At 45.8% G+C, this 19665-nt stretch overlaps 2 pseudogenes; one reads left to right on the top strand and one right to left on the bottom strand.

The window, feature by feature from the left end:
* Positions 1-19665, bottom strand: part of LOC147119964 (uncharacterized) — a 1277156-nt pseudogene that overhangs the window by 896625 nt on the left and 360866 nt on the right.
* Positions 1-19665, top strand: part of LOC147119965 (uncharacterized) — a 48312-nt pseudogene that overhangs the window by 4888 nt on the left and 23759 nt on the right.

Here is a 19665-nt window from a genome sequence, read left to right as displayed (position 1 = left end):
GCATCCAGAGGACACCGAAACTTGGAAGAAAGGAGCGAGAAGGCAGAGAAAACGGAGCATGCTTGCTAAGCTAGGCAGGGGATACGTAAGTCAAGTGAAAAGTGCACAGTGACTTGCATGACGCGAGCTAACTAGTAAAGAAAGAAAAATGGGTTTGGAAAAAAAAAAGGCGATGATTGGCACTATTGCAGCATTTGACAGCAGCATTGAAGACTGGGCAACTTACATTGAAAGAGTGGAGTTGTACTGTGAGGCTAACGGTGTGGAGGTAGAAAAGAAAGCCACTGTTTTGCTGAGTGCTATGGGCGCAAAGACATATGGGCTGCTACCTAGTTTATTAACCCCTGAAAAGCCAGCAAACAAAACATTCAAACAAATAGTGGACACACTCCAAGAACATTTAAGCCCCAAACCACTGCTCATAGCTGAAAGATTTAAATTCCATAAACGGAACCAGAGCAAAAATGAAAGCATTTCTGAATATTTGGCAAAGTTGCACAAATTATCAGAACATTGCCAATTTGGAGTGGGCTTATCAGACGCATTGAGGGACAGATTTGTGTGTGGCATGAAAAATGAAAGCACACAAAAGAAGCTCCTGTCTGAAAAAGACCTCACATTGGAGAAGGCTCTGAGTATTGCAATATCAATGGAAGCAGCAGCACGTGGCGCTTTAGAAATTCAACAAAAATCCCTGGAATATTCAACTAATAAAATGTCACTGAAACAAGAAAAGAAGTGTTATCGCTGTGGCAAAATGTCACATAACCACAATGACTGTTGGTTTAAAGACAAAGGGCTAGAAATTCAGTGGGCTTTGCGCCCAGTTACCACCCAAATAGGGTTTCTGCGCCAGTGTAAGAGGGTGCGCTGATATTCAGCGCTGCGGTAATGGCGGCGGTAGCCGGTAGCGCTGCGCTGACACCGATGACGTCATCGGTGTGCGCAGTGCCCCGGTTCCGCCCTGCTTCCGACCCAAACCCCATATTTAGTTGCAGCCGCCTCTTCTGCAGCGGCCGCAAACAGCGATTGAAAAACGGGGCCGTACTGCTGCGCTACTGGGGCGCTTTAAGGTGGAGGTGCGGCCGGCCGCTCTTTCGGCAGCCGCCTGCCCGCACCTCCTTCCCCGGCCTCCTCCACCCCCCCCCGCGGCATTGCCGGCTGCTTTCCGCGAGCCCGGCACTTCTCCGTGGTGCCGGGCTTATTTGCCGGCACAATCCAGTGGCGATCTCCCCGTTGCAGGCACCTCCACCTTAAGAGAAGGAGGAGGCCTGCAGTACCGCAGCCTGCCGCACCGCATCGGGTGGCGCAGTGGCACTTAGAGCGCTGAAATTCAGTTTCAGCGCCCCAAGCGGGGGCGGGCACACCCTGGAATAGCGACCGGTTCCGACTTGGGGCGCAAAAAGCGAATATCAGACGGTCGCACATTGCTCCGCGCCCAGCGCTAACTTTTGGCCGTTAGCCAGCTGGCGGGGCCATAGTGAATTTCTAGGCCAAAGACTGCAGACAATGTGGCAGACAAGGGCAAATTGAAAGAGTCTGCAAAGCAAATAAGAAGCAGAAAACTGATACAATACAGAGTAACAAGAAGGTACATCAAGTGACTGAAAACAAGAAACCTTTCAAAGAAAGATACAAGAACGTACACCACGTGACTGGAAACAGTTCAGACAAAAAAAAAGTGACACAGACTCAGAGGAAGAGGATTTGGCTTGTCTGAAACTACACAGTGTGAAAGAGACAGAGGATCACAGAATAATATGGATCACTCTAGAAGTGGCAGGAGTTAGGCTGAAAATGGAGTTGGACACAGGCTTAGCTTTAACAGTGATCTCTGTACATGACTACAAATGACTGTTTTCACACATACCACTAAGGCCAACTAAAGTACTGTTAAAGACATACACAGGACAAAGAGTGTGCCCCAAAGGTAAAATAAAAGTGACAGTGACATACAAAGAAAAAAAAATACCGCAATTGAACCTCTATGTACTGAAAAATGGAGGACCACCATTGCTGGGACTATATGGCTCAGGAAAATACAGTTGGATTGGCATACCATCCAAGCACTGTTTGTGTCAGCAAAGGAGGACAGCAACGCCACTCCTGAGAGACTGTCACAAATACTCTCTGACTCTCAGGAAGTGTTCAAGAAGGGAATAGGAACACTTAAGGGCATGAAAGCAAAAATTAAGATTGAGGAGAACGCAAATCCAAAGTTCCACAAGGCCAGACCAGTGCCTTATGCAATTCGCCCTTCAGTAGAAGCAGAGCTGGAGAACTTGGAGCAGTTAGGGGTCCTGTCCAAGGTGGATTGGAGTGAATGGGCCACACCTATAGTTCCAGTGATGAAGAAAACCTCCAGCACAAAACCAGGAAAGCCAAGAAAAGTGCGCATCTGTGGACACTTTAAAGTGACTGTTAACCCAGTCCGCCACACAGTACAGTACCCATTGCCTCGCATTGAGGGCATCTTTGCTTCCCTGTCAAGAGGGGAGCGCTTCACAAAGATTGACTTGGCCCAGGCCTATCTCCAAATGGAAATTGATGATGCATCAAGAAGTACCTGACAATAAATATGCACAAAGGCCTTTACCAGTACAATCGACTGGTATTCGGAATAGCATCAGCTCTTGCAATCTGGCAAAGGGCAATGGACCAAGTCCTGCAGGGGATCCCAGGTACTCAGTGTTATCTTGATGACATCATCATTACTGGCAAGAATGACAACGACCACCTTTCCAAGCTCGAACAGGTGCTCATCAGGTTACGGGAGTATGGGCTCCGAGCGAACCGAGACAAGTGTGAGTTTTTCAAAAAGGAAATCTCATACTGTGGACATGTGATTGACGAGGACGGTTTACACAAGTCTCTAGACAAGATTGAAGCTGTGATTAATGCACCAACACCTGAAAATGTGTCTCAGTTGAGATCATATCTTGGACTGGTGAACTACTATCGCAAGTTCTTGCCCAACCTATCCACAGTGTTACATCCACTAAATGCACTGCTACAGACAGGGTCACAATGAAAGTGGAGTGACAGCTGTGAACAAGCTTTTCAAGAGAGTAAAAGACTCATTACTTCAGAAGAGGTGCTAGCTCACTTTGACCCATTCTTACCTATTCGACTGGCATGTGATGCTTCACCCCATGGCATTGGTGCCGTGTTGTCACATAAGTTCCCAGACAGCTCAGAAAGACCAATAGCCTTTGCCTCAAGATCATTGACTACAGCTGAACGCAATTATGCACAGATTGACCGAGAGGCCCTCAGCCTTGTGTGGGGAGTCAAGAAATTCAACCACTACTTGTATGGTCAACAGTTTACACTGTTAACTGACCGCCAGCCTCTCATTTCAATCTTCAACCCAAGGAAGGGCGTTCCAGTGATGACGGCACAACGGCTGCAGCGATGGTCACTCTTCCTAGGGGCTCACCTGTATGACATTGAATACAAGGGGACCAAGCAACATGGCAATGCTGATGGTTTGTCACGTTTACCACTGCCGACCTCAGAGAGAACTACAACAGTTGACTCAGCAGAGGTATTTCACACAACAATAGTTGAGCAGCTACCAGTGACAAACTCCCTCATTGAAACAGAAACACGTAATGACCCTACATTGTCAAAAGTTTATGACATCACTGTGAAGGGATGGCCAGCGCATGGTGACTCATTGTTTCCACCATTCTCAGCTAGGAGGGAGCAGTTATCAGTGTGTCGGGGAACACTGATGTGTGGCTCACGAGTTGTGATTCCTCCCAAGCTTCGTAACCGAGTGCTAGATGAACTGCATGAAGGCCACTTAGGTACGGTAAAGATGAAAAGCCTTGCCCGTGGATACGTGTGGTGGCCGGGAATTGACAAACAGATCGAGGACCTGACAAAGAGCTGCTCAGGATGTCAAAAGGTCCAGAACGCACCACCACAAGCCCCTCTCCATCCATGGGAATGGCCCGCATCACCATGGCAATGTGTGCACATCGACTTTGCTGGACCGTTCATGGACTCCATGTTCTTGATTGCAGTCGATGCACATTCCAAGTGGCCCGAGGTCATTAAAATGAAATTAACCACATCTGAAAAGACCATTTCAGTTCTGAGGACCATGTTCGCTAGAAATGGCCTACCAGAACAAATCTGCAGACAATGGACGACAACTTGTCTCTGACGAATTCCAAGGTTTCATGAGGAAAAATGGAATCGAGCACTACACATCTGCCCCGTACCATCCAGCTACAAATGGCTTGGCAGAAAGATTCATACAGACTTTCAAGAAGGCCATCAAAGCAATGTACAGTGAGAATCTACCACTGCAACACAAGATAGACAATTTCCTCTTTGCTTATCGGAACGCAGTACACGCAGCCACTAATCAGACTCCAGCGATGATGTTTCTGAACAGGAATCTGAGATCTCGCATGACCTTCTTAAACCGAATGTACGTCGTGATGTAGAGAACAAACAGTTCAAACATTTGAATGCTAAGCCAACAAGAAGCTTCAGTGTGGGACAGTCAGTTCTTGCTCGTGATTTCCGGACGGAAAAGTGGCAACCAGGGACAATATCCACAAGAGAGGGACCATTGATGTATACTGTGGATGTGGGAGAGAACGTTTTGAGACGTCATGTGGACCAAATTCTGGATGTTCAGGTGGAAAACACCCCTATACCTCGCCCAGACTCCCCTGACATGGAAACAGACACTCCTGATTCATCAGCATCAGCACCAGCCTCATCCACAGCTGAGAGCTCTACCTGTGCTGATAGCTCACCTGATGCACCTGTACCTGTACAGTCTCATTCCCCAATGCAAAAGAGTCTGGAGAGACGTCACCCAGAGAGGCAGGGGAGGCCTCCCCAGAGACTTGACTTGTAAAAGGGCTGTTGACAAAATAAAATGTTATGCTGGAATTTGAATTTTGTTACTTTTAAGAAAACAAAAAGGTTACTGTAAAGACAGGCTCTGTATGTTAATTATAGAAATTTTGCGTTAATATACTATTAAACTAAAGGGGGAGGAAGTGTAATGTATACAACATTGAAGGGACTACTTTGTTTTGCGGATGTGCATCCTTAGTTGCGAGCGTGTATAACAGACGCGTATCGATTTGTATAGTCAGTGCCGAAGTTCCAGTTAACCAGTAAAGATCACTTGAAGTTACTCTCAGTCTCTGCTGCTTTATTATTTTATGAAGTTGTGTATAGCGGTACAAACACAACAAAATTAATTAAAGGTTAAGTCATGGCAACACAGCTCAGCCCCATGGCATGCTCCTCCTGCACTATGTGGGAAATCAGGGACACTTCCTGGTGACCATGTGTGCGGGAAGTGTATCCAGCTGCAGCTACTGGCAGACCGCATTGCGGCGCTGGAGCTGCGAATGGATACATACTGGAGCATTCGTGATGCTGAGGACATCGTGGATACCACGTTTAATGAGTTGGTCACATCACAGGTAAAGGCTGCACAGGCAGGAAGGGAAAGGGTGACCGCCAGGCAGAGTAGCAAGCGCAGGCAGGTAGTGCAGGGGTCTCCTGTGGCCATCCCCCTCTCAAACAGATATACCACTTTGGATATTGTTGAGGGAGATGGCTTACCGGGGGAAGGCAGCAGCAGCCAACTTCCTGGCAGAAAACGGTAGTGGGAGTTGTATACAGACCCCCAAACAGTAATGCTGAGGTTGGGGATGGCATTAAATGGTAAATTAGAGATGCGTGCAATAAGGGCACAGCAGTTATCATGGGTGATGTTAATCTACATATAGATTGGGCTAACCAAATTAGTAACAATACTGTGGAGGAGGAATTTCTAGAGTGTATACGGGATGGTTTCCTGGACCAATATGTCAAGGAACCAACTAGAGATCAGGCTATCTTAGACTGGGTAATATGTAATGAGAAAGGATTAATTAGCAATCTTGTTGTACAAGGCCCCTTGGGTAGGAGCGATCATAATATGATAGAATTCTTTATTAAGATGGAGAGTGAAGTAGTTGACTCAGAGACTAGGGTCCTGATTTAAATAAAGGAAACTACGATGGTATGAGGCGCGAGTTTGCTAGGATGGATTGGGGGGTATTACTTAAAGGGTTGACGGTGGATAGGCAATGGCAAACAATTTAAAGATCACATGGATGAACTACAAAATTTGTTCATCCCTGTTCGGCATAAAAATAAAACAAAAAAGGTGACTCAACCGTGGCTAACAAGGGAAATTAGGGATAGCATAAGATCCAAAGAGAGGACTTATAATTTGGCCAGAAAAAGCAGCAAACCTGAGGATTGGGAGCAGTTTAGGATTCAGCAAAGGACGACAAAAGGAATAATTAAGAGGGGGAAAATAGAATATGAGAGTAAGCTTTCAGGGAACATAAAAACTGACTGTAAAAGCTTCTATAGATATTTGAAGAGAAAATGATTGGTGAAGTCAAGCGTAGGCCCCTTGCAGTCAGAATCAGGGGAATTCATAATGGGGAACAAAGAAAAGGCAGACCAATACATACTTTGGTTCTGTCTTCACAAAGGAGGACACAAATAACCTCCCAGAGATGTCGGGGAGCATAGGGTCTAATGAGAGGGAGGAATTGAATTAAATCATTATTTGTAGGGAAATGGAGTTAGGGAAATTGACAGGATTGAAGGCCGATAAATCCCCAGGGCCTGATAATCTACATCCTAGGGCACTTAAGGAAGTGACCCTAGAAATAGTAGATGCATTGCTGGTCATCTTCCAAAATTCTATAGACTCTGAAACAGTTCCCATGGATTGGAGTGTAGCTAATGTAACCCAACTATTTAAAAAAGGTGGTAGAGAGAAAACGGGGAATTATAATATATAAGCCTGACATCGGTAGTGGAGAAAATGCTAGAGTCCATTATAAAAGATGTAATAGCAGAGTACTTGGAAAACAGTGACAGGATCGGACAAAGTCAACATGGATTTACAAAAGGTAAATCATGCTTGACTATTCTGCTGGAATTTTTTGAGGATGTAACTGGTATTAATAGATAAGGGAGAACCAGTGGATGTGGTGTATTTGGACTTTCAGAAGGCTTTTGATAAGGTCCCGCATAAGAGATTAGCGTGCACAAAGTTAAAGCATATGGGATTGGGAGTAAGGTACTGACTTGGATAGAGAACTGGTTGGCAGACAGAAAGCAGAGAGTTGGAATAAATGGATCTTTTTCTGAGTGGCAGGCAGTGACTAGTGAGGTATCGCAGGGATCGGTGCTAGGACCCCAGCTATTCACAATATATATTAATGATCTAGACGAGGGAACTAGATGTAATATCTCCAAGTTTGCAGATGACACAAAGCTGGGTGGGCGTGTGTGCTGTGAGGAGGATGCAGCGAAACTCCAGTATGATTTGGACAGGTTGGGTGATTGGGCAGATGCATGGCAGATGCAGTATAATGTGGATAAATGCGAGGTTATCCACTTTGGTAGCAAAAACAGGAAGACAGATTGTTATCTGAACAGCAATAAATTGGGAAAGGGGAAGTGCAATGAGACCTGGGTGTCCATGTGTACCAGTCGCTGAAGGTAAGCATGCAGGTGCAGCAGGCGGTTAAGAAGACAAATGGTATGTTGGCCTTCATAGCGAGAGGATTCGAGTACAGAAGCAAAGATGCCTTGCTGCAGTTGTACAGGGCCTTGGTGAGACCACACCTTGAGTATTGTGTGCAGTTTTGGTCTCCTTATCTGAGGAAGGATGTTCTTGCCATGGAGGGAGTGCAGCGAAGATTCACCAGAATGATACCTGGGATGGCATGAATGACGTATGAAGAGAGATTGGGTCGATTAGGCTTACATTCGCTAGAGTTTAGAAGAATGAGAGCGGATCTCATTGAAACTTATAAAATTCTAACAGGACTAGACAGACTAGATGCAGGAAGGATGTTCCCGATGGCGGGGTAGTCCACAACCAGAGGTCAAAGTCTAAGGATAAGGGATAAGCCATTTAGGACTGAGATGAGGATGGATTTCTTCACCCAGAGAGTGGTCTACCACAGAAGGCAGTTGAGGCCAATTCATTAAATATCTTCAAGAAGGAGTTAGATATATTTCTTAAGCCTAAAGGGATCAAAGAATATGGGGAGAAAGCAGGGACATGGTACTGAATTTGGATGATCAGCCATGATCTCATTAAATGGCGGAACAGACTCGAGGGGCCGAATGGCCTACTCCTGCTCCTATCTTCTATGTTTCTATGTTTGCCCTTGTCCAACAGGTGCGAGGTTCTTGCTGCCTGTGTGGATGAGGGAAAAGCCTGCAGGATAGATGAGCAAGCTAACCACGGCACCATGGTGCAAGAGGCCATTCAAGTGGGGGGAGTGAAAGGGAATGTAGTTGTGGTAGGGGACAGTATAGTCAGGGGGATAGATACTGTTCTCTGCAGCCGCGATTGAGAGTTCCGAAGGTGGTGTTGCCTGCCCAGTGCTAGGGTTAAAGACATCTCCTCGCGGCTGGAGAAGGACTTGGAGTGGGAGGGGGAGGATCCAGTTGTCGTGGTCCATGTAGGAACCAACGACATAGGTAGAACTAGGAATGAGGTTCTGCTGAGGGAGTTTGAGGAGCTCGGATCGAAATTAAAAAGCAGAACCTCAAAGGTAATAATCTCTGGATTGTTACCTGAGCCATGTGCAAATTGGCATAGGGACAAACAGATTAGAGGTTTAAATGTGTGGCTCAAAGAGTGGTGTGGGAGGAAGGGGTTTCAGTTCATGGGGCACTGGCACCTGTACTGGGGAAAGAGGGAGCTGTTCCATTGGGACGGGTTCCACTTAAACCAGGCTGGGACCAGTGTCCTGGTGAACCGAATAACTAGGGCAGTAGTCAGGGCTTTAAACTAATGAAGGGGGTAGGGAGGATTCAGGAAAGATTACATTTAAAAGCAGCAAGAGAAATGTCAAGGCTCTAGAGAAGAGTAGAGTTCTGGGTAAAAATAAGCAGAGTGGGTCAGGAAGGGACAGAGAGAGAAACAAATAATATGCATCAGTGACTAAGGTGACAAAAGGGAAAAATAGAAATACGTCAAAGCTAAAGGCACTATATCTGAATGCATGAAGCATTCTCAACAAAATAGATGAATTAATAGCGCAGAAAGAAATTAAAATGTTTGATCTAATAGCCATTATGGAGACATGGTTGCAATGTGGCCAAGGTTGGGAACTAAATATTCCAGGATACTTAACTTTTAGAAGAGACAGGCAAAATGGAAAAGGAGGAGGAGTTGCCCTGCTAATAAAGAATGGGATAAAGACAGTAGAGAGAAAGGATCTTAGCTCTGAGAATCAAGAAGTAGAATCAGTTTGGGTGGAGCTAAGAAACAGCAAGGGGCAGAAAACATTGGTGGGAATTGTTTATAGGCCCCCAAACAGTAGTTGTAATGTAGGGCAGTGTATAAATCAGGAAATTACAGGCACATGTAATAAGGGTAATACAGTAATCATGCGGGACTTTAATCTACATCTAGACTGGGCAAACCAAATTTGCAGTAATAGTGTGGAGGATGAATTCATGGAATGTATGCAAGATTGTTTTCTAGATCAGTATGTTGAGGAACCAACTAGAGAACAGGCTATTTTAGATCTAGTATTGTGCAACAAGAAAGAGTTAATTAATAACCTTGTAGTAAAGGGGCCTTTAGGGAAGAATGACCATAATATGATAGAATTTTATATTGAGTTTGAGAGTGATTTAGCTAAATCTGAAACTAGGGTCTTAAATCTAAATAAAGCAAACTATGTTGGTATGAGGTAGATTAGGAAACTACATTAAAAGGTATGTTGGTAGAGAAGCAAAGGCTAGCATTTAAAGAATTAATACATAATTTACAACAAATATACATTCCTTTAAGGCACAAAAACCCTACAGGAAAGTCCAACCGTGGCTAACAAGAGAAGTTAAAGAAAGTATTAGATCAAAGGAAGAGACATATAATGTTGCCAAAAAGAGTAGTAAGCTTGAAGATTGGGAGGATTTTAGAATTCAGCAAAGGAGGACCAAGAAATTGATAAAGAAAGGGAAAATAGAATATGAGAGTAAACTAGCGAGAGACATAAAAAGAGTGGTATGTAAAAAGGAAAAGATTAGCGAAAGTAAATGTGGGTCCCTTACAGGCGGAGACAGGAGAAATTATAATGAGGAATAAGGAAATGGCAGAGAAATTAAACAAATACTTTGGGCTCGATTTTAATAACGGATGCGGGCTGAGGGCGGGCCCGCTGCTCGGCAGCTTTCAGACCCACACCTGGCTGCCGCCTCCCAGCACTTCCGATTTTGGCTTCATTGGCCTCGTTACGGCCGACGTACGGGTCCCTCCAGGATGTCAGTTTTTTGCATCTGATGATGCGTTGTTTGTTTGAAAATGTAAAGGGGCCATGTCCGGTTTGCATACAAATGTCATTGGGATGGCTTGGTGCTTCATTATCTAAAAAGGGGAGTTGACAGTGTCTGTTCTGAGCAAAATTTAGTGAATGATATTGCTGGTCATATTATTCCAGAAAGAGATTCATGATTTTTTGACATATGACTTTACTATCTGACTATGAAATGAAAAAGATGCCAGATGTGTTCCAATCATTTGCTTAGTAATATTAATGCTTTTTTCTCTTAAAGGTGCTGGGAGCTGGAGGAATGGCAGCCCCAAAAACTAAGGCTGCAGCCATGTTCAATGAGGGCTCCCTCCATGCTCTTGTAGAGGGAGTTAGAGGACGTCAGGAACTCCTCTTCCTTAGCAAACTAAGGCAGCTTGGCTGCAAATTGCTGAGGAGGTGAGCGCGAGGTCTGTGTGCAGACGCATTTGGGTTTAGTGTCGAAAAAGGTTTAATGATCTGCTGAGATCAACTAAAGTGTGGACTCTGTGTTCTGGGAAATGAAAGTTCAAGAGTCAGGGCTCAGGGTAATTTCCATGTACAATGATGGTGGTGACACTGAGCGCAAACCACCGTTTATTGGACAGATGATGCTTGGGGTTTGAGACTGTAGGACTTATATTCATCTTTGTGTGTCATCCACCTGTGGTTGGAGCATTAGCTTACACGAATCTGGCATGGCTGAGTGCATCCCTTGCCTGACGGCCATCAATGTGATCGCCTGCTGCTGGATTGGCAACATTCAGCCCCGCAAGGCATCACTCCCCGTCCTCCTACTCATCCTCCTTCTCGTCCTCTTCCTCGTCCTCTTCCTCTTCCTCCACTTGTTCATCCGGCAGCGCTAAGCCACGCTGCTCTTCCTCCGAATCTGACGACCAGGGTGAGAGGATGTAAATTGTTCCCATGCCATTGTTATAGATTTCAGTTGAGGCAAGAAGCTTGCAAGCGCACACTCAAAGTGGCCTGAAATTATTCCAATCAGTTCAAACAGCAGATGTGTGTCAGCTTGACCAGTCACAAGGTCAGTAGATTTGCAAAATCTTATCCCAAACCTCCAACAACAAAGTTGTTGCATTTGAATGCCAGCCATGTTACAGGAGCGCTTTTAAAGTTCTGCACCAATAACGACTACAGATCATGTCCTCCACCAACTCGTCTCCTTGCAGCTGGACTGTTTCTGACAAGACGGGAAGCAGGAGCCAGAGGCACGAAAATGGGAAACCTCGATCAAAATAGGATTTGCAAGGCAGTTAACAGGCTCTTAACTACCTGTCCTACTGGTTGGAGTCGGGTCAGATTGGGAGCAGCTGAACAGACACTCACGAAAATCGCGTGCAGGCGGGATGGAGGCCGGTTGGGTGTCTGAAGCCATTTTTTCTGATTTTCACAGCTGACCCACCTCCAAACCTGCCTCCTCAGGGCTATTAAAATCCAGCCCTTTGTGTCCGTCTTCACGGAAAAAGGCACAAAAAACTTCTCAGAAATAGTGGAGAACCAAGGGTCTATCGAGAATGAGGAACTGAAAGAAATTAGTATTTGTAAAAAAATAGTACTGGAGAAATTAATGGGACTGAAAGCCAATCAATCTCCTGGACCTGATGGCCTACATCCTAGGGTTTTGAAAGAGGTGGCTATAGAGATAGTGGATGCATTGGTTGTCATTTTCTAAAATTCCATAGATTCTAGAATGGTTCCCGCAGATTGGAAGGTAGCAAATGTAACCCCACTATTTAAGAAAGGAGGGAGAGAGAAAACGAGAAACTACAGACCAGATGGCCTGACATCAGTAGTAGGGAAAATGCTAGAATCTATTATTAAGAATGTGGTAACAGGGCACTTAGAAAATAATAATAGGATTGGGCAGAGTCAACACGGATTTATGAAAGGGAACTTGTGTTTGACAAATCTGTTAGAGTTTTTTGAGGTTGCATATAGATAAGGGAGAACCAGTGGATGTGGTGTATTTGGATTTTCAGAAGGCATTCGATAAGGCACCACACAAGAGGTTATTAAACAAAATTAGGGTTTATGGAATTGGGGGTAATATACTAGCATGGATTGAGGATTGGTTAATGGACAGAAAACAGAGAGTAGGAATAAACGGGTCATTTTCGGGTTGGCAGGCTGTAACTAGTGGGGTACTGCAAGGATCAGTGCTTGGGCCTCAGCTATTCACAATCTACATCAATGATTTGGATTAGGGGACCAAATGTAATATATCCAAGTTTGCTGATGGTACAAAGTTGGGTGGGAATATAAGTTGTGAGGAGGATGCAAAGAGGCTTCAAGGGGATATAGACAAGCTAAGTGAGTGGGCAAGAACATGGCAAATGGAATATAATGTGGAGAAATGTGAAGTTATCCACTTTGGTAGGAAAAGTAGAAAAGCAGAGTACTTTATAAATGGTGAAAGATTGGGAAATGTTGGTGTTAATAGGGACATGGGTGTCCTTGTATACGAATCACTGAAAGTTAACATGCAGGTATATAGCAATTAGGAAAGCAAATGGTATGTTGGCCTTTATTACAAGAGGATTTGCGTATAAGAGTAAAGACATCTTACTGCAATTATATAGGGCCCTGGTGCGACCACACCTGGTTCATTGTGTACAGTTTTGGTCTCCTTACCTAGGGAAGATATACTTTCCATAAGGGAGTGCAATGGAGGTTCACCAGACTGATTCCTGGGATGGGGGGATTGTCCTATGAGGAGAGATTGAGTAGACTAGGCCTATATTCTCTAGAGTTTAGATGAATGAGAGGTGATCTCATTGAAACATACAAAATTCTTACAGGGCTTGACAGGGTAGATGCAGGGAGGATGTTTCCCCTGGCTGGGGAGTCTAGAACCAGGGGTCACAGTTTCAGAATAAGGGGTCGGCCATTTAGGACTGAGATGAAGAGAAATTTCTTCACTCAGAGGGTGATGAATCTTTGGAATTCTCTACCTCAAAGGGCTGTGGAGGCTCAGTCGTTGATTATATTCAAGACAGAAATCGATAGATTTTTGGATATTAAGGGAATCAAGGGATATGGGGATAGTGCAGGAAAGTGGAGATAAGGTAGAAGATCAGCCATGATCTTATTGAATAGCGGAACTGTTGTGTATGTACCTTTAAGAGAATAACTGGTCTCAGACTGCAGTACCGGCAGTGACCACCCCTGTATAAAAGGCGCTAGAGAGCCTCTGTTGGTTAGATTCGTTTATGCCTTTCACCAGTAAACATCTCTTTTTTTGAAGAAGGGTCAAACCCGAAACGTCAACTCAAATTTCTCTCCACGGATGTTGCCTGACTTGCTGAGTTTTTCCAGCATTTTCTGTTGTTATCTCTTTTTTCTCTCCTGCTAGTCCGTGTCTCAATCATTCACGGACTTAACACTGGCGACGAGTTAGAAACGAACTTACCTGCAACTCAGCAGCAGCTCCGACGACGTGTTGAAGGTTGGAGCCAGAAGAAAGAAGAAAAAAAAAAAATAGGCCATTGAAACTCGAGAAACAGGCGTCGACCGTCAATCATCGATTTCAAAACTTGCAGGAGAGACTGTCCAGAGCCAGGCTGGGTTCCTCGATCCGTGGTTTCCCAGCTAATCGGGCTGGTGGCAGGTAGTGCTCTGATCCTTCCTGGGCTGCGGCGGGCTGAAGCTCGATCGGGTGGCCTTTCAACGGGGCCAGGCAGCGAGTCGGGAAGCAAGGAGAGAGAGAGAGAGGGTGGAGCATACAGGGCGCGGCCGGTGTTTCGAAGCTGGGCAGCGTTCGGACCTCAGAAGAGGGAGGGAAGTGTTCCAGAGGGTCTGCTCCACGACAGGAAGATAATAAAAGAAAACAAATTAATATTTAACGCGCAGGAAACCGTGGAAAGCAGCGCTAACAACAGCGGGGAAGAAGGAAAAGCGCGGGAGGCACCATTTTGTTAAATCGGAGAAGAGGGCAAAGCGCGGGAGGTGCCATTTTAGATTTGCAAGATGCCGAAGACTGGCTGTATCACTGCTTTTGATAATACATTAGAGGACTGGACCACGTATGTGGAAAGAGTCGAGGTATATTTCGAGGCAAATGAAATAGCGGAGGGAAAAAAGGCATCAATATTGCTAAACGTAATGGGCGCTAGAACGTACGGCCTATTGCGGGATCTGATTACTCCAGCCAAACCGAAGGCGAAGAGTTTTAACGAAATTGTTGCTGTTTTACAGGAGCACTTAAACCCTGTTGATAGCAGAAAGATTTAAATTCCACAGGAGAACTCAGCACAAAGATGAGAGCAATGCTGAGTATCTTACGGAGCTACGCAAGCTATCAAAGCACTGCCAGTTCGGAGCAGGACTGGCAGATACCCTACGGGACAAATTTGTCTGTGGACTCCTGAGTGAAGGAACACAGAAGAAGTTACTCGCAGAAAAAGAGCTGACGCTAGATAAGGCTTTCAGCGTGGCAGTATCGTATGAAGCAGCAGCCAGGGGAGCTGCAGAAATTCAACAAAAACCACAGGAATACGGCACCCATGAAATGACACGGGGATTTGCAAAATGTTATCGCTGCGGCAGAACTAACCATGACCAGAAGGACTGCTGGTCCAAAGACAAAATATGCAGACGATGCGGGAAGATTGGACACATTGCACGAGTTTGTAGGTCTGGGAAGAAGACCAGCGACAACAAAAAGGCTACTAAGGAACCGTACAAGAAAGTACAAAAGATGACGGACAGTAGTTCCGAAGACCAGATGAGCGATAGTGAATCCGAGAACAGGAGATTAAGCTGTCTCAAACTTCACAATGTAATCGCAAAAGAGGATCACCGAACCATTTGGGTCACCCTCATGATAGCAGGGTCCCAAGTTAAAATGGAATTGGATACAGGATCAGCGCTAACCGTCATGAATCGATGAGACTATGAGCGGCTATTTTCACACATACCCTTGAGAGAGACATCCATCGTCTTGACGACGTATACGGGGCAAAAAGTATACCCCAGAGGAAAAATAAGGGTGCCTGTTGAATACAATGGCAAGAAAATACGGAAATTGTATCTCTACATACTGCCAAATGGTGGACCACCGTTATTGGGACGGGAATGGATCAGGAAGATAAACTTAGATTGGCATTCCATTCATGCAATGATGGTGGACGGTAAAAAAGATGAAGACGTCACTCCTGGACGATTGTCAACAATCTTAGCTAACGCCAAAGAGGTATTTCAACAAGAACTGGGCACGCTTAAAGGCGTAACCGCCTCGTTAAAAATAGAAGAGAATGCAGTTCCCAAGTTTTTCAAAGCGAGACCGGTACCATATGCAATTCGTCCAGCCGTCGAGGCAGAGCTGGAGAATCTGGAGAAGGCGGGCATGTTGTCTAAGGTCGACTGGAGCGAGTGGGCGACACCCATCGTTCCTGTCATGAAGAAAACGTTAAGCAATAAGTCCGGAGAGCCAAGGAAGATTCGCATCTGTGGGGATTTCAAGGTGATGGTGAACCCTGTCCTTCACACAGTACAATATCCTCTTCCAAGGATAGAAGACATCTTCGCCTCACTGTCTGGAGGGAAGCGTTTTACTAAAATTGACCTAGCACAAGCATATTTGCAGATGGAGGTTGAAGAGTCCTCCAGAAAGTATCTCACGATAAACACTCACAAAGGTCTTTACCAGTATCATCGATTGGTATTCGGAGTAGCATCGGCTCCGGCGATATGGCAAAGAGCGATGGAACAAGTCCTGCAAGGGATTCCGGGGACTTAGTGTTACTTGGACGACATCCTTGTAACAGGTGAAGATGACAGTGAACACCTTAACAACCTAGAACAGGTGCTCACTAGACTACGGGAACATGGGCTGCGAGCCAACCGCCCCAAGTGCGAATTTTTTAAGAAACAGATATCGTATTGTGGCCACGTGATTGATGAAGAGGAGTTACATAAGTCCCCTGACAAAATTGAAGCGGTTGTTAAAGCCCCAGCGCCTGAAAATGTGTCGCAACTGAGGTCATTCCTCGGGTTGGTGAATTACTATCATAAGTTTTTGCCGAATTTGTCGACAATTCTGCATCCACTGAACGCCCTGCTACGAACGGGGGTAGCATGGAAATGGAGCGATGATTGTAAACGTGCTTTTCAGAAGAGTAAGGACTTAATCACTTCGAAGGAAGTATTGGCTCACTACAACCCAGCACTGCCAATCAGGCTGGCGTGTGATGCGTCTCCCTACGGCATTGGGGCGGTACTGTCACATAAATTCCTTGATGGGTTGGAGAGGCCGATAGCTTTTGCGTCACGCTCGTTAACTTCTGCCGAGCGTAACTACGCCCAGATTGACAGAGAGGCCCTCAGCCTAGTGTGGGGGGTGAAGAAGTTCAATCACTATCTGCACGGTCAAAAATTTACTCTACTAACCGATCATCAACCTCTTGTCTCCATTTTCAACCCTCAGAAGGGCGTACCGATAATGACAGCACAACGGCTGCAGAGATGGTCCCTTTTCCAAGGGGCACACCAATATGACATCGAGTACAAAGGAACTAAACAGCATGGAAATGCTGATGGATTGTCACGTCTACCGTTGCCGACGGTGGAAGAAGAAGACCTTGCAGTGGATCCAATGGAGTTATTCCACTCGACCATAGTCGAATGTCTCCCTGTGACGAATGCAAACATAGAAAAGGAAACACGGAATGACCCGACACTATCACGGGTCTATGATTTAATGGTGAAGGGATGGCCAGCACATGGCGAACCACTGCTGCCAGCATTCTCGCCAAGAAGAGAACAGCTGTCAGTGTGCAGAGGAACCTTGATGTGTGGATCCAGAGTAGTAATTCCACCTAAGTTGACGGATAGAGTGCTCAATGAGCTTCATGAGGGTCATCTGGATGGGGTAAAAATGAAGAGCTTAGCCAGAGCGTTTGTGTGGTGGCCGGGAATCGATAGAGAAATCGAAGAGATGACCAAGAGCTGTGCAGGATGCCAGAAGGTCCAAAACGCCCCACCACAAGCGCCTCTGCATCTATGGGAGTGGCCCTCATCTCCATGGCAAAGGGTGCACATTGATTTTGCTGGTCCCTTCATGGACTCGATGTTTTTAATTGCGGTGGATGCACATTCAAAGTGGCCAGAGGTAATAAAAATGTCCTCAACCACCACGGAAAAAACTATCGCAGTTTTACGAACCATATTCGCCAGGAATGGGCTGCCTGAACAGATTTGCTCTGACAATGGACCACAGTTTGTGTCTGAAGAGTTCCGGAGGTTCTTAAAGAACAATGGTGTTAAGCATTACACATCTGCCCCATATCATCCAGCCACTAATGGATTGGCTGAGAGGTTTGTCCAAACATTCAAGAAGGCTATCAAGGCAATGTGTAATGAAGATATACCCCTACAACACAAGGTGGACAACTTTTTATTTGCCTACCGGAATGCGACACATGCGGTTACCAACCAAACTCCAGCCATGATGTTCTTCAATCGAAGACTACGATGCCGCTTGGATTTGGTTAAGCCAAACGTCCGAAGAGATGTGGAGAACAGGCAGTTTCAGAATATGAATGAAAGGCCGACCAGGAGTTTTAAGATAGGTCAACCAGTTTTGGCCCGGGCCTACCGCACTGAGAAATGGCAGCCAGGAACGATTTGTACACGACAAGGACCTCTCATGTATACCGTGGACATTGGGGAGAGCATTGTAAGATGCCATGCTGACCAGATTCTAGAGTCACTGGAAAACATCAACTCCACACCACGATCTGATACACCTGGTAATGAAATCGACGTTCCAATTGCAGCTACCGCAGAACCGGTAATATTGGAAGCAGATGAAACAAACAACGACATTGATTCCAACTCAACATTGCCAGAAGAACCTGATACTCCAAAGAGGCGTTATCCAGACAGAATCAGGAAGCCTCCTCAAAGACTGAACTTATAATTGCTTAAACTTAACCAATGTATCTAGCAACAGTAATTGTGATTGTAATTCGTTATCATTAGTTGTTAAATGAATGTTATGTACTGTTTATCTAAAAGGGGAGGAATTGTTGTGTATGTACCTTTAAGAGAATAACTGGTCTCAGACTGCAGTACCGGCAGTGACCACCCCTGTATAAAAGGCGCTAGAGAGCCTCTGTTGGCTAGATTCGTTTATGCCTTTCACCAGTAAACATCTCTTTGTTTCTCTCCTGCTAGTCCGTGTCTCAATCATTCACGGACTTAACAGGAACAGGCTCAAGGGGCCAAATGGCCCACTCCTACTCCTATTTCTTATGTTCTTATAGGCCAAGAATTACTTTCCTGGATCTATCTAAGGAGCAGTGCATGAGGAGGCTGCGCTTCTCCAGGCAGATTGTTGCAGACCTTTGCAGCCTCCTGCAACAACCTGCTGCCTCTGTACCGAGGGGTCCATGTTTTGCCAGTGGCTGTCAAAGTCACCGTAGCCCTTAACTTTCTAGACTGTGACAGGGGTGGGTGGAGGTCTCTTGTGTATCCCAGTCTGCATTGCATAGCTGCATCAAGCAGCTCCCTGATGCTCTATTCGCCAGGACCAACCAGTACATCATTTTTCCCATTGAAGGAGGGAGCTCAGAGATTTGCAGCAGTGGCCGGCTTCCCTCGCATCCAGGGCATGGCAGACTGCACTCAGGTTGCCATCAGAAGATCAGCCAGCAGTCTTCGTAAACAGGGAGTGCTAACAGTCAATTAATGTGCCTCTCATCTCCGATTACTAAAACAGGATAATGCACTTTTGTGCAAGGTTTTGAGGCAGCTGTCACAACGCTTTTACCCTGCAACACTCTACTATCCCCCCAATATCCGAACCTTATAGGGATGTGACAGGATGGTTGCTGGGGGAAAGGAATGTCCCCATATACATGGCTTGTGACATCACTCCTCAATCCCACCACATCTGAACAACACAGCTATAATCAGAGCCATGGGACCACTAGGATCACAACCAATCACATTATGGGGATCCTCAAAGAAAGGTTCCGGTGTCTCACCAGGTCTGGGGGCTCCCTACAATATGCCCCACAAACAGACCCCCGCACCATAGTGGTGTGCTGCATCCTGCATAACCTTGCTTTATGGACAGAGCAGCATTTGGAGGGGCACAGCAACTGCAGCAATCCTCATCGGATGAGGAAGAGCAGCGTGAAGGTGAGGAAGAAAGAGCCCCAGAGACCAGGTAAGGCCTCACAGCGTCGGCGGGAATCTCGAGCAGCAGAGCGGGGCTATAAAAGGCCCCAGAGACCAGGTAAGGCCTCACAGCGTCGGCGGGAATCTCGAGCGGCAGAGC

This window comes from Somniosus microcephalus, chromosome 4 (genome assembly GCF_052327205.1).
Source record: "Somniosus microcephalus isolate GS21.2 chromosome 4, FLI_Smic_1.0, whole genome shotgun sequence".
Lineage (NCBI taxonomy): Eukaryota > Metazoa > Chordata > Chondrichthyes > Squaliformes > Somniosidae > Somniosus > Somniosus microcephalus.
This window is presented reverse-complemented; position numbering and strand designations above follow the sequence as displayed.